The following is an 11144-nucleotide window of genomic DNA, read 5'->3' on the forward strand; positions in this document are numbered from 1 at the left end:
ACAGTTAAATTAGACTTTTAAATATGCTATTGAGATCAGAGGGGTTTGCGTGCAATTGTCTCCTTAACTTTGGCAGGGAAATCATTAATCATTTGATGTTAAATTTAGGCAGATTGTTGAATAAATGAGCACACTAGGCCCACATGGTGCTGAACCAAAAGGAAAAAGAGAGGGATGAGAGAAAGGAGAGGGAAGGAAAAAGGGGAGCTCTCCTCTCGGCAGGCCCCTGGGAAAAGCAGATCCAGTCTTGGTGGTCATCTCAAGCCTCAGTCTTTGGACGCCGGCCTTCCTAAATGGCAAATCTTTTTAAGAGCTTGAAAATCTTGCCAAGTCCGAAGATAGAACTCACTCTGATACCGAGCGGCTTTTAATAGAAGTGACCTCAGGGAGGGTATGAGCGGTGTGTCACTTCAGGGCTTACGGAGTCCACGTGGTGGTCATCTGATGAGCTTCCCGGTTTCCTGTCATCACTGGGCACCAGTGAGCGCAGACCAGGTGCAGGACAGCGCTGGGGAGACCTGATGCTTCTGATTTAATGAGGCTTCATGGGTGTGGCTCCCTCCTGCCTCCTAACACAGCCACGCCAACCCAGGTTTAAAGACCCGGACTTCTGGAGTTCAGGCAGAATGGGATCGGCGGTGTCTCTGGAGCGCTGGGATGCATGTTCGATCCCTGGCCCGGAACGGTGGGTTAAGGATCCTGAAGCTGTGGCGTAGGTCACAACTGTGGCTCGGATCTGATCCGGGGAAATCCCTCTGCCTCGGAGTGACCCAAAGAAGGTAAGAAGGAAAAAAAAGAAAGGGACCCTGAGCCTCGAGTTCTGCTTTCTTTCTCTGTTCGCCTTACAGCAGAGTGAGACAAAGTCAGCAATTTGAGACATACAGACAGCAGATCAAGGAAGCCAGAGAAAGAGACGTCTCTTGGACTCCAGGAACAGGCTGCATGGGCCTATCTTCTGTTAACTGGCCATCCTCTACAGTTTAAATCGTCTGTTATGTAACCCTTCCAGAGTAAAACCCTGAACCAGCCAGCTGGGACCTGCTTGGCCGTATGAGGACATTATTCAAATGGTCCCAGGTCACTCAATTATCCATCAGAGTCTGCATGGAGCATCTATGCATTCGGGTCACAAGATTGTATAAAATGCTGCAGGGAACACAGGAGTGGAGGCGATGTGGCCCTTGCCACCAAAGAGCCTGTTCCTTTCAGACTTACTGTTTATTTCCTAGCAGGCAATATCTAAATCATCCCACCCCGCCGCCTCCAGCCAAAGACCTGTTTTATTTTCTCAGGCAGCTTGAGACGCTTATTAGACTCATCTCAGTCAGTGTGAATGTTAAGCCATCACCAAATGTCTTCATCTACCTCCCCCTCCGCCTGGTATGTTTCCCTTTCAGGTCCAGGCCCTGGTTTCCAGCCCACATGGCTTCCCTGGGGGTGACCTCCTCATGGCTCTTCCCTCCTCAGAATCTACCGATCATCCTGCACAGGTGAACAAATTCATTTTGCAAAAATTCCAGTTCCATCCTATCACCTTCTAGAAGAAGCCACTGATGGTCCCTGCCACCCACAAGCTCAAATTCAGAACCCAGAAATGGGCACCCAGAACAGGACCCCCTGCTGGCACTGATGTCAAGTTAAGAGATGTGGCATAAGTGACATCATCTGGCCAGTGGCGTTTCCAGCCAGGCCAGAATATGTTCAGCGAGAATCACATTTGAACTGGCCTCACCTACGGTATTTCAGGCTGCATTAATTTTTGTGAGTGGCACCCACCTTTGTGCATATAAATTGGGTAATTACACTAGGAAATTGGAATTTTTGCATTTCGAATCAGCACCTGTAAATAACAGAAGGCGATGGAAGGAAGGCCCAGTGAAACTCTGGCCCCTTAATATTTGAAAGCAGCACTTTGTAGACAGCTTGGAGACTAAAAGGTTTTGCAGCATCCTCACCGAAAAAGAGTGGGAATAAAAAGCAGAGGACCTCACCATTTGTCTGTACATTATTTTCTATTTAAAAATAATAAGATGCTGTAGAAAAGTTGAAACACGAAAATTACATCTTTGGTCATCTCAGCTCAACTTCCAGCAGAGTAACAATTGTCACAAAATTACCATACTGGGGTTGGACATAATTTGCTACAAGTTGACGGCCTGAAAGCTCACATCTATCCTGGTACTGTGAGTCCTGTGCTTTTGCCCTTCCAGAAAAAGCAGGGATGTTTAATGGACTTTGTTGAGGATTAACTTTGTCAATCAGCCATAACTGGTAAAGTTCTGTCAACTGATATATGGAAATATCTGTGTTGATCTGGAGTAAATCAAAGCCTCATTTCTTGTTTTTTTTTTTTTTTTTTTTTTTGTCTTTTTGCTATTTCTTTGGGCCGCTCCCGCGGCATATGGAGGTTCCCAGGCTAGGGGTCCAATCGGAGCTGTAGCCACTGGCCTACGCCAGAGCCACAGCAACGCGGGATCCGAGCCGCGTCTGCAACCTACACTACAGCTCACGGCAACGCCGGATCGTTAACCCACTGAGCAAGGGCAGGGACCGAACCTGCAACCTCATGGTTCCTAGTCGGATTCGTTAACCACTGCTCCACGACGGGAACTCCAAAAGCCTCATTTCTGCCACGAGGAAACTGATGACGTGGTTGGTGAAGCTAATGTCCAAGGCATGTCTGCAGCGCACCCAGCCACTTACCTGGGTTATGCCGACTCATCTCAACAACCACTGTGAGTTAGAATTGGCTCTGCGTCAGAGATTTAGGAAACCAGGAGAGGTTAAAGAAAGTCACAGATTTAGGAAACCAGGAGAGGTTAAAGAAAGTATTCAAACACCCTCAGGGGGCCAATGGCAGAACTAGGACTTAAGACCAGTCGGTCTAAGTGAGTGGTTCTTAATCAGAGATGGAGGAGCTGGCGGGAAGCCTCGGACCTGTGGTCCGAGGGGCAGGACAGCCCAGAACTGTGGCTCCTAGGGTGTCCTTCCTTGATGTTAATGAACAAAGTGAGATTGGAAGCTTTCAGGAGTTCCCACTGTGGCTCAGCAGTGGAAAAACCTGACTAGTATCCATGGGGATGTGGGTTCGGTCCCTGGCCTTGCTCAGTGGGCTAAAGATCAGGCCTTGCCACAAGCTGCAGCATGGGTCACAGATGTGGTTCAGATCTGGCGTCGCTGTGGCTGTGGCGTAGGCCTGCAGCTGCAGCTCCGATTCCACCCCTAGCCTGGGCATTTCCATACACTGCAGGTGTGGCCCTAAAAAGAAAAAAAGGGGGGAGGGAACTGCCCCCCCAAAGGCAAAAACTAATAAAGAGTTTTAAGATGTATCTCTGTAAATTAAATTTAATGTATGCAAAATCTATGGTAAGTCCCGGCTGTTTTTATGATAATCAATAAGAGATCTTCTCCCCAGAGAGAAAACGGGTACTAGAAATACAAGCTGCACCAGAAGAGGAGTTCTTACTGAGGATCTACTTTCCTAGAAAAATGATCCTTTGTCACCTTAAAGAAGTGGTGTTGCCTCTGCACATCATGACAGGCTTTCTGAGCTGAGTCAAGCTGTGATCACTTTCTACCCCTCGTTCGCACAGAATCGTGGCTGGGGCAGGAGCTGGGACAGGTGAAAGGAAGCTGTTTGAAGAGAGAGGCCTCAACTCATTTAAAATAATAAAATGACTGCCTTCCTTCGGAATCGGGCAGGACTCTGGCCTAAAGAGGTTTGGGGATAATGATCTTGCCTGAATACGTGCAGAGTTGATGCTCCAACATGGCCACGGCATTCAGTCCCGTGTCACGGCTAAACTGCACCCAACCTTGACAACCCCCGTCACAGGCAGACGGGCCTTTCCATAAACCGTTAGCTCTGCCCCAGGCCCTGTGGCCTAAAAAGCATCGTTTGTTCTTTAAAGTACTGACACTCGGCCATCTTTTCTCTCTCCAATTCCACAGTCACAGGTCGGTCTGGGGACAGGCTGTCCATTGTTCTCTCCTTGTTTCACTGGTGGGCTCTATCCTATGGCAAGGTTTTTTTAATTGACTCTCAGATGATTGTAAGGGTAGCTCATGAATCAGAACCCAGGGCTCTCCATGTGACCGCCGGCTCTCACAGATCTGTATAAACTTTTAAATAGTTTTGGAGAAAGGCAAGCGCCTGTGTGTGTGTGTGTGTGTGTGTGTGTGTGTGTGTGTGTGTACTAATTCGAGCATCCCCCCCAGAGACCTTGTCTTCCCCAGACCCGCAGCAGCCTCAGGCTGTGTTTCCCATTAAGGATTTATTTTCTTCTACGAAGGGATCTTTCTGCCCCCAAAGAGGCTCAGTTCCCACTTAGTGCCTGTTAGAAGGTCCCGGAGATTAGATTGAGCAGAGGGTCTCAGGATACAAGTTTCAATGCACATTATTCATAGAGAAAATAAGATCAGGGCTGAGAAAATCCAGTTTTGTGATGGGTGAGACAGGGGCCAGCTGTCATTCTTGCTGGATCCTGGGCGATTCATTAAACCTGTGTCTTCACCCCTCCCAAGGATAAAGGCACGTGTTCCTGCCCACTTCCGACCCGTTAGAGCCTTGCGTGGGCAATGAGATAATGCTTTGGGAGTTCGTCTGCATACCTGCCTTAAGGATGTGATAATTATTGGTGTTACCATGGTTCAGCACCTAGCAATGGCCCTCTGTGAGATGGGCTTTCTCCCGGCCGACAGGTAAATAAGAACAGATCTGGCTTGTTCCAGACGCGCAGTCACAGCCTGTTGATAAATAGGGATCCAGAAGTCACATGCGGGCTGGCCTCAGGTAAACCGCGGCTCACACTCTATTTTTAGTTAATAGGGCTCTGCTGAAGTATGTCTCCAAGTCCCAGCCTTCTCACCCGTGGTTCATCGGGGTCACAGGCAATAGCTGTGCAGAATAAAGAGGCCGTCTGAGACCGGCTCAAGCATGAGAGCAAGAGCGAGCCCCATGTGGCAGGGCGGGGGGAGGGAGAGGGGCAATGGCCCTACCAATCCCAAAGTCACTGTCATCCAACGGTCCCCCCTCCTCTACCAGCCTTCTCACCAGGAGGCCTCACGGGCTGCTCAGAGCTCACCCCACTTTCCGATGAGCACCCCGCGCCTCCACCCCCGTGCACACTGGGTTCGAGACAGTTATGGCAACCTCACTTCCCACCGCCAAGTGTCTCCATTTGGTTGTTTCATCCTTCCTGCCAGAGCCCAGCCCCTGCCTGTTGACTCTGATACATCTTTCACAGAATCTCATTTTCATCCCTGTCACTGGAGTCCAAATGCCAACATACTGATTATTCTCGCTGTGACAAATACAGTCTCTCTTCAGCAGTCTCTTCAGATCTCGGTCTCCTGGGAAAACAGCTCCCTCCCCTCCGAGCCTTTTCCTAATATTGCCCACTCAGCTCAGCCCCAGCCCCTCTGAACCCTTCGCAACTTCATCCCACCTACCCTTCCTATCTGTTCTGCGATGGCATCTTTTCCCAGCGTCTGCTTCACCTGTCTCCTGCCTGTCTGTGTGACTCCAGGCTGCCCCTTGGTCAGCAGGACAGAGCCTTCTGCCTCCGTGGGCTGCTGCCAAGCTTAATTTTAGCACTCTGCAAATGACAGTAAGTCCTGCAATGCAGATCAAAGCATTGGCCCCTGCATGCTGGCCAGCATGGCGAATGATTCTCCGGGACAGAGCAAACAACCTCGAAAATTTCTTATGAGTCAGCTGTGAGGCGCTCAGGCAAGCAAGATCACAGGACAAGTTCACACGTTCACATGGAATGACCAGGAGGCTCATTTGCCACAGAGGTCAAGCTCGTAGGCTGGCAGCCCCATCAGCCCGGCAGAAGGACAGGCTTCCGCAGAGATGTCTCTTCGGAGAATGTCACACTTAGGCCATCTCCAGACAGCCTCGCTTGGGCGAAGGTGGCCTTTGTCACGGGAATAAATCTGAGGTCCTTTTGATGAAGAAGCCCAGAATGCCATCTTCCACCACAGGAATGTCTTTCTCAAGCTTTTGGATGGAAAATAGTCAGCGGAAGGCTATCGGTTTTGGATGAATGATCCAAACTATCAATAAAAAATTATCAAATAGATGATCAGCCTTATACCTCTTTCTGTGTTATACAGGTCTGCTCAACTCTTCAGCAAGGACATGATTCCTGATCTATAGAATCTAGTTATTGGCCTATGTCTCTATTACAAAAGCGTTGAGAAGACCTCACCTCGCCTCTTCCCGAGAGTATTTGGGAGAGTAATGTGTGCATGCAGTTCTCTCTGAATATCTCTGGTATCCCAGGAATTTAAACGTTAGGGATGTTGACAGGGGCTGACATTTCCCATATGATGGTCTGGAAGGAGCTTGGTCCTGTGAAACAGACAGGCTGATCTTGAAATAAAGTTCACGGAGTCTGCTGAAGGGAAAAATCTCAGAAGCCAAGTATTATCAGGTCACGGGAATAACTGCAAGGCCCACCATGAGCAGTCAAAAAATCGGAGGGCTTGCTCTAAAGGTAAAACACATTTCCCTTCACAAAATGAGTAAAATTCACAGAATAAAATCAGAGAAGTCGGTTTTCTTTTCTTTCACATTCTCTCCCTTCATCGTGTAAAAATGTAGCTCTTCTCCCTCTCGTCCTTCCTGCTATGCATTTTATTAATTATCTTCCTATAGATTAATTATTAAAAACATTCTAATCACGAAGTTAATTAAAATTTAATTCTCACATCATATGAATGATGAGATAACACAAGCTTAGAAGGTTCAAGAAGACACAGAACACTGAGTTCCAGTATGTTGCACAATGCCCAGCACCTAGTAAGTACTCGCTAAACAAAGGCACTGAAGAAAGTGGACACGGGCATGGGTTGAGAATTAAAGAAGATAACTGTTCCTGCACAGAGAAGGTATTCCATATTTCCTCTTTTTCTTCCCTCCACAAAACAGCTAGAGAAATCGCTCTCTATTCCAGCCTCTCACTCAGTTTTTACAAATAGCAGGTGAGGAATTTCACTTCCTTACTGCGTTGGTCCACCAACAATGTCCAAGTCAGCAGGCAAGGCCCAAGCTGCCCATGAGGGGAGTTGGAACTCACTCATTATTAATCCAGGTAGTGCCCCACCCTGCCTTAGCTCCAGAAGCCCCTGGATGGTTTTAGCAAATGCCCGCTCTAGAAAGGATGGGTTCCAGAGAATCTTCCCCTCAAACAGTGAGTTGTCTTGCTGAGCCCTGCTCTGTGCTCCAGCCCATGGCTGCCCTTGGCCAGAGGGAAGTCCAAAGAAAGGATCCAGTTCTTGATTACGGAGCAACAAAAGCCTAGCAACAGAGGAATGGGGGGGTAATTCCAGATTGCTCTACACTTTTTATTCTAATGACAAAGTGAGATCTTCCTGGGATGATCTGAGTATAATCCTTGCCTAAGATATGGCAGCAAACTTCAGACATCTTGGAGTTTCCACTATGGCTCAGCAGGCTAAGAACCCTGCTAATATCCATGAGGATGAGGGTTCGATCCCTAGCCCTGCTCAGTGAGTTAAGGATCTGGCATTGTCGCAACCTGCAGCATAGGTAGCAGATGTGGCTCAGATCCTCTGTTGCCATGGCTGTGGTGAGCCCTCAGCTGCAGCTCCTATTCGACCCCTAGCCCAATGGAATTTCCATATGCCACACATGTGGCCCTAAAAACAAAAAAACCCTTCAGAACCTCTTGAGTTCTTTCCATCCCTAGAAATCTTTGAACAATTCTAAAGTGCTCACATATTGACTAAGAGAAAAAAAAATTCCTGTGCTCAAGGGCCCACTTCGTTCCTCCACTGAGAAGCTTTCCCAGATGGTAGAGCACATATTAGCACCTAGGATGAGTGAGTACAGTCTGGCCAAAGAAAAACACGGCTGAGTAAACTTACATATCAAGCTCCTTAGAACATCTCATAGCAACTCTCATCATTTTTCTCACATAAAATGGCAATACCAACTCGGTTAAGTTTTACTTAAGTAAATGTTTGGAAATTCCTTAAAAAGTAAACACAGAAGACCAGAATTTTTTATTCTAACCTTGGATCACTAAAGGATTAAAGAGAAATGGAATGATTATTATAACAATTTTGTTATTTTCATATGAAGTTTTAATTTTGTTTTTTCATTAGTGGGAGTTCCCATTGTTTCATTAGTGGGAGTTCCCATTGTGGCTCATTGGGTTAATAACCCAACATAGTCCCCCTGAGGATGCAGGTTCTATCCTTGGCCTCGCTCAGTGGGTTAAGGATCCGGCATTGCCGCAGGCTGCAGCAGAGGTTGCAGATGCGTCTCAGATCCATGGTTGCCGTGGTTGTGGCGTAGGCCTGCAGTTGCATTTCCCTTTCAACCCCTAGCCTGGAAACTTCCATATGCTGAAGGTGCAGCTGTAAAAAGAAAAGAAAAAAAATAAAGTTTCACTGGTGTCATCCATATTTATAGATAGGTGTATAATTCATTTTATACGCATATATATGTGCACATTCCTAATGGAAACTTTGTTATTAAATTCAAGGATCATGATAAACTTATGTAATGTCCCTCTATAAGAGCCTTTTCTGACACCAACTGTTTATGTTGAAGTTCTTTCTGGCACCACCCACCGGCAGCTAACACAGACCTACAAATAAAGTCAGAGTGCACAGACGGTCCTACTTCAGATGCTAGCCAGAAGCAGTGTCCCCAAGCCACACTCACTCTTGTCCAACTGGCTCCAAAACCAGGGGCTTTCCATGATGTGTCAGGCTTGAGAAATTCACTAGAACAGCACGCAGAAGTCAGAAAATCTCTATCCTTACAATTGCCGTTTTATCATAAAGAACACACAGCAGGCCCAGTCAAATGAAGACACTCATGACGCAAGATCTGAGTCTTGAATGCAGAGCTTCCATGCCCTCTGCCTGTGGAATTGGGTGCATCACCCTCCTGATACACTGATGTCTCACCAACCAGGAAATTTAGGAAGGTCCAGAGTTTTTACTAAGGTGTCATTGCGTAGGCATGGAAATCCATCTGTATCCCCACTTCCCTCCCTGGGAGTCAGGCTACCTCAGAACCCAACTGTCTCATCACTTGGTTGATCTTTCTGATGACCACCCCTTACCCTGAGCCATCTCATTGGCATGAACTCAGGGACCCAAGGAAGTCATGAATAACAAAGATACTCCTACCTTGCAGAATTCTAGGGGTGTCAGGAACACAGGACAAAGACCAGGCAACCTCTCAACTCTACTATAAAGCCCCATGGCACAAAACCAAGTGCACTCAGGTAAAACAATTCTATACATAGCCAGGCTGTTTTGGTCCAGGTACATGGCTTTTTTAGGGAATTTTAATGCATCTACAAGGATGAAATGACTCATCCTCCCAGCTGTGCTTCACAATTGTGAATTCCTTCGGCTCTATCTTTAAATTTTATATAGGTAATTAAGAGCCCTAAAAAGCTGTAGGAACCTGGCAGCCATTATCATAACCACGTAACCCAACCTTACCTTACCAATTATAGGACCATGGATGTCACACGTCTCCTCATATGACGCACTAAGAAGGATACAGCCTCACTTTTGTAGTATTACTATCAAAAACTGAGAACGTGAAACCGTTTATGAGGGAACATTCGATACACTTGGGTTGAGAAGTGGTTTACAAACCAACAGACCTGTATTCGTTGAAAAGAACAAAGTCAAGACAAACAAAGACAGAGTGAAAGATGGTTCCAGGAAAAGGAAACTAAAGAGACATGACAGCTAAATGGAATCCACTGCTCTGAGTGGGATCCAGGACACGGAACAAAGAGGACATTATCAGGGCAGCTGATACAAATGTTATGGATCATAGGTCCAATAGTAGGGTTACATCAATGCTGTATTTTCTGGTTTTGACAACTGCGTTGTGTACAAAGAGGGCCTCGGGTAAGCGACCTTCCTTGTCTTTAGAAAATGTACACCCACTCACTGTGGTGGTGTGTCTGTACGTCACTCTCCAAAGATCCCACATGAGAAATGGAAGAGGGGGTGGTAGTAAATGATAAAGCAAATGGGGTAAAATGTGAACAATAAGTGATATTCTTGGCAAAGGGTGTGTAGAAAGTCTTTGGACCACATCTGTATCTTTTCATTAAGTATAAATGATATCAACATATAGTTCAAAACACTTCCAAACATGCTTCAAAAAGTCAATGTATGAAGAGGGAAGAAATGTGTAGTGTTGCAAAGAAAATACAAAACTAGCTTGAAAGAAACATGGACAGGTGCTGTGATATGTGCCTGCTCCTTGTTCTAACTTTGGAGATCTTGGCAGAATGGTGTTCTCATTGATAATTATTACTATTAAGATGTTTTTTAAACCATTTTTTTCCAGCTTTAATCTCTGTTTTCCTCATTCTTACTGAATGGGGAATTATTTTTCTTTCTTTCTTTCTTTTTGCCTTTTTGCATTTAGCATGTACATAGTTCTGTGCTTTGCACCACAGGAAGCACAACAATGAACAAAGCATGCTCCCCACTCAATGAGCTTACAGTTTTATAGGGCAGACAGGTCCTCTCATATTCAACTGTCTACATTTGATAATAATAGAAACCTAAAAGTGATACAAAGTGCTGTAAAAGCACACAGGTCTAGGGCCTGCTGAGATTCGCGATGAGAAGAACTGGTAAGGGGAGAAAAAGGCGGAAAGCCATCCCCAGGCATCTGATCTCCCCCAGACCCTATCACAACCCCTTAATACAAAGGCATGTTCACATAATTTTCTCGGTATTTCTTCCAGAACCAAGTGTCGATGATCAAAATTTGAAGGGAAGTTTCAAAATCATTTCTTCTTCTATTTTTCTTCCTACGTTCTCTTCTCCTCTCTGTCCCCCTAAATCTTGGTAGAGGTGAACGCCTGCCTAATTGTTCAGTCAACAACCAGTGGGCAAGAACTGGAATTTAGCTTCGTCTTCTGATGAGCTGGGCAATGCAATCCGGGCTTCACTGTGGCCAGAATCATAAGGAAAGATAAACAAACCCTGGCTCAGGTAAGAATGAGATTTGGTTAACGACCTTTTAATGGAATTGACAGAAGGTGGTTCTTGCCTGGTTTCTTGGTTGCAGAAATTTTCACACACTCCATGGGAACACCATCTGCTATCATGACTTCTAC

At 46.2% G+C, this 11144-nt stretch overlaps 1 long non-coding RNA gene across 1 annotated transcript; it reads left to right on the plus strand.

Moving 5' to 3' along the window:
- The first annotated feature begins 466 nt into the window (after nt 1–466).
- Nucleotides 467–6564, plus strand: LOC110255705 (uncharacterized). Its single transcript, XR_014818353.1, has 4 exons — nt 467–779; nt 1398–2328; nt 2620–2735; nt 3416–6564. It is a non-coding gene; the product is annotated as an uncharacterized LOC110255705 (long non-coding RNA).
- Nucleotides 6565–11144: the final 4580 nt, after the last annotated feature.

Source organism: Sus scrofa, chromosome 10, assembly GCF_054392235.1.
Source record: "Sus scrofa isolate SSC_HxYL_T2T_F1_AM1 chromosome 10, Sscrofa_HxYL_maternal_Yorkshire_Landrace_v2.0, whole genome shotgun sequence".
In the NCBI taxonomy this organism is placed as follows: domain Eukaryota; kingdom Metazoa; phylum Chordata; class Mammalia; order Artiodactyla; family Suidae; genus Sus; species Sus scrofa.